Source organism: Oncorhynchus masou, chromosome 15 (assembly GCF_036934945.1).
Source record: "Oncorhynchus masou masou isolate Uvic2021 chromosome 15, UVic_Omas_1.1, whole genome shotgun sequence".
NCBI lineage: Eukaryota > Metazoa > Chordata > Actinopteri > Salmoniformes > Salmonidae > Oncorhynchus > Oncorhynchus masou.
The window spans coordinates 62,788,054-62,792,741 of record NC_088226.1 but is presented as its reverse complement, the minus strand read 5'-3'; positions in this window follow the sequence as shown (position 1 = coordinate 62,792,741).

Below are 4,688 nucleotides of genomic sequence, written 5' to 3'. Positions count from 1 at the left end.
CACACACACACGCACATGCACACGCACGCACTCACACACACATTCCAAGCATCCCCCTGAGGTTGTTAACTTCATTGTGCATATCATTCCAAGCTGTGCACACTGAGGGAGTTGTCACGTTCCCTCCAGTCACCAGTGAGGTGTGAGTCTGAGGTAACACGAGCATGTCAGAACCCATACCGCTGAGGTCTTGGGCAGACACTGCATAGAATTAAGGAGAAGGGGGAATATATATATCAATATTTTCACAATGGATCATCTAAAATCTATCAATAATTTACCAAGGTGGTAAATGGATTATTAAGCACAGTTTCATTTTTGCTTACCTCAAATTCATTCTGGGTCAACCTACCTATCTGCATATTACGGTTCTGAAAACAGCCCAGTATCAGAATATAAACTATATTTACATGCAAATGCAGAATTTGGTTGAAAGGCTCTAGAAGAGCAATCTTTAAATTGCATAATCCATTTACAATTAATCAAAATTCAAAATAAAATAAAATGTTCTCCAAAGTCCCATTTTAGCTCCAATCCAACTTTCCATTCATAACCAATCTCCCCGTTGCCTAACTACTATACTGTATGGGAATGTTTAACAACTTTTTCCTGGCCTGTGTTGATTGTGGGCTAGATACATTCAAAACTCTATTGACACAATCTCCACAATCTCTATTGCACTCCACACTGCCCTTTCTCACTTGGACAAAAGGAACACATACGTGAGAATGCTATTCATTGACTACAGCTCAGCGTTCAACACCATGGTGCCTTTGAAACTCATCACTAAGCTCCCTGGGACTGAACACTTACCTCTGAAACTGGATCCTGGACATACTGATGTGCCATCCCAGGTGGTGAGTGTAGGCAGCAACAAATACGCCACGCTGACCCTCAATACGGAGGCTCCTCAGGGGTGCATGCTTGGTCCCCTCCTATACTCCCTGTTCACCCACGACTGTGGCCATGCATGACTTGAACACCATCATTAAGTTTGCCAACAACATGACTGTGGCAGGTCTGATCACCGATGATGATGAGACAACCTAGAGGGAGGAGGTCAGAGACCTGTCTGTGAGGAGCTAGGACAACAACATCTCCCTCAACATCACCAAGACAAAGGAACTAATCAGAGACTACAGGAAACGGAGGACCGAGCACACTCCCATTCACATTAATGGAGCTGAAGTGGTTTGACCTCTTACATCTATGGGGGCGCTATTTCATTATTGGATGAAAAACGTGCCCGTTTTAAGCGCAATATTTTGTCACAAAAAGATACTTGACTATGCATATAATTGACAGCTTTGGAAAGAAAACACTCTGACGTTTCCAAAACTGCAAAGATATTGTCTGTGAGTGCCCCAGAACTGATGCTACAGGCGAAACCAAGATGAAACTTCAAACAAGAAATGAGCAGGATTTTTGAGGCTCTGTTTTTCATTGTCTCCTTATATGGCTGTGAATGCGCAAGGATTGAGCCTGCCCGATCTATCGTTTCCCCAAGGTGTCTGCAGCATTGTGACGTATTTGTAGGCATATCATTGGAAGATTGACCATAAGAGACTACATTTGCCAGGTGTCCGCCAGGTGTCCGCCAGGTGTCCGCCCGGTGTCCTCCGTCGAAATTGGTGCGTCATCTTCAGCTGCAAGTCTTTTTCCAAGGCATTCAGAGGATAAAGTAGACATCCACAAACGATATATCAATGAAGAGATATGTGAAAAACACCTTGAGGATTGATTCTAAACAGCGTTTGCCGTGTTTCAGTCGATATTATGGAGTTAATTTGGAAAAAAGTTTGCCGTTTTGATGACTGAATCTTCGTTTTTTTTTGGTACCCAAAGGTGATGTACAAAACGGAGCGATTTCTCCTACACAAAGAATCTTTCAGGAAAAACTGAACATTTGCTATGTAACTGAGAGTCTCCTCATTGAAAACATCCAAAGTTCTTCAAAGGTAAATGATTTTATTTGAATGGTTTTCTTGTTTTTGTGAAAATGTTGCTGGCTGAATTCTAGGCTTATAGCTATGCTAGCTATCAATACTCTTACACAAATGCTTGTTTAGCTATGGTTGAAAAGCTTTTGAAAATCTGAGATGACAGTGTTGTTAACAAAAGTCTAAACTTGAGAGCAAATATATTTATTTCATTTCATTTGCGATTTTCATGAATAGTTAACGTTGCGTTATGCTAATGAGCTTGAGGCTATAAATAGGATCCCGGATCCGGGATTGCTCGACGCAAGATCCGGGATTGCTCGACGCAAGAAGTTAAACATTTTGTGCAAATGAGGTAAGATTAGTGTGGCTGAGGTTCATCATTCATCTTCTGCACATCTATCACTTCAGTGTTTAATTGCTAAATTGTAATTACTTCACCACTACAGCCTATTTATTTATATATATATATATATATATACAGTGCCTTGCGAAAGTATTCGGCCCCCTTGAACTTTGCGACCTTTTGCCACATTTCAGGCTTCAAACATAAATAATTTTGCAGGCCCAATTTTTCAGTTTTTGATTTGTTAACCTCTTACACTTATGGTGGCGCTATTTCATTTTTGGAAGAAAAACGTTCCCGTTTTAAACAAGATATTTTGTCACAAAAAGATGCTCGACTATGCATATAATTGCTACTGTTCGAAAGAAAACACTCTGACGTGTCCAGAAATACAAATATCTTCTCTGTGCGTGCCCTTTAACGTGAGCTTCAGGCAAAACCAAGATGACTTGGCATCCAGGAAATGACAAGGATTTTTGAGGCTCTGTCTTTCATGATCTCCTTATATGGCTGTGAACGCAAGAGGAATGAGTCTGCCCTTTCTGTCGTTTCCCCAAGGTGTCTGCAGCATTGTGACGTATTTGTAGGCAGATCGTTGGAAGATTGACCATAAGAGACCACATTTACCACGTGTCCGCCCGGTGTCCTGCGCCGAAATTGGTGCGCAAAAGTCACCTGCCAGTATTTTTCCATGGGGCACAGAGAGAGAAGCAAGCTTCCATGAACTGCATGTCAATGAAGAGATATGTGAAAAAACACCTTGAGGATTGATTCCAAACAACGTTTGCCATGTTTCGGTCGATATTATGTAGTTAATCCGGAAAAAGTTTCACGTTGTAGGTGACTGCATTTTCGGTTCGTTTCGGTAGCCAGGCGCAATGTAGAAAACGGAACGATTTCTCCTACACACAGACGCTTTCAGGAAACACTGCGCATTTGGTATGTGGCTGGGAGTCTCCTCATTGAAAACATCAGAAGCTCTTCAAAGGTAAATGATTTTATTTATTTGGTTATCTGGCTTTTGTGAAAATGTTGCGTGCTACATGCTACACAAAATGCTATGCTAGCTTTGCATACTCTTACACAAATTAGTCAATTTCTATGGTTCAAAAGCATATTTTGAAAATCTGAGATGACAGTGTTGTTAAGAAAAGGCTAAGCTTGAGAGCAAACACATTATTTTAATTTTATTTGCGATTTTCAGAAATCGTTAACGTTGCGTTATGCTAATGAGCCTGAGGCTTAGTCACAATCCCGGATCCGGGATGGGGAGTTTCAAGAGGTTAAAAAAGTTTGAAATATCCAATAAATGTAGTTCCACTTCATGATTGTGTCCCACTTGTTGTTGATTCTTCACAAAAAAATACAGTTTTATATCTTTATGTTTGAAGCCTGAAATGTGGCAAAAGGTTGCAAAGTTCAAGGGGGCCAAATACTTTCGCAAGGCACTGTATATATATATATATATATATATATATAGAAATAAATAGGCTGTAGTGGTGAAGTAATTACAATTTAGCAATTAAACACTGAAGTGATAGATGTGCAGAAGATGAATGATGAACCTCAGCCACACTCAAGATCCTAAACGATATCATAACTGACATCGATAAAAGACAATACTGTGCAGCCGTATTCATCAACCTGGCCAAGGCTTTCGACTCTGTCAATCACCGTATTCTTATTGACAGACTCAACAGCCTTGGTTTCTCAAATGACTGCCTCGCCTGCTTCTCCAACTACTTCTCAGACAGAGTTCAGTGTGTCAAATCGGAGGGCCTGTTGTCCGGACCACTGGCAGTCTCTATGGGGGTGCCACAGGGTTCAATTCTCGGGCCGACTATTTTCTCTGTATACATCAATGATGTCACTCTTACTGCTGGTGATTCTCTGATCCAACTTTATGCAGAATACACCATTCTGTATACATCTGGCCCTTCTTTGTACACTGTGTTAACTATCCTCCAGATGAGCTTCAATGCCATACAACTCTCCTTCCGTGGCCTCCAACAGCTCTAAATGCAAGTAAACCTAAATGCATGCTCTTTAACCGTTTGCTGCCCGCAACTGCCCGCCCGTCCAGCATTACTATTCTGGACAGTTCTGACTTAGTTCTCTACTCAGCAAATTGGATGCAGTCTATCACAGTGCCATCCGTTTTGTCACCAAAGCCCTATATACTACCCACCACTGCGACCTGTATGCTCTCGCTGGCTGGCCCTCGCTTCATATTTGTCGCCAAACCCACTGGTTCCAGGTCATCTACAAGTCCATGCTAGGTAAAGTTCCGTCTTATCTCAGCTCACTGGTCACCATAGCAGCACCCACCCGTAGCACTCGCTCCAGCAGGTGTATCTCACTGATCATCCCTAAAGCCAACACCTCATTTGGCCGCCTCTCCT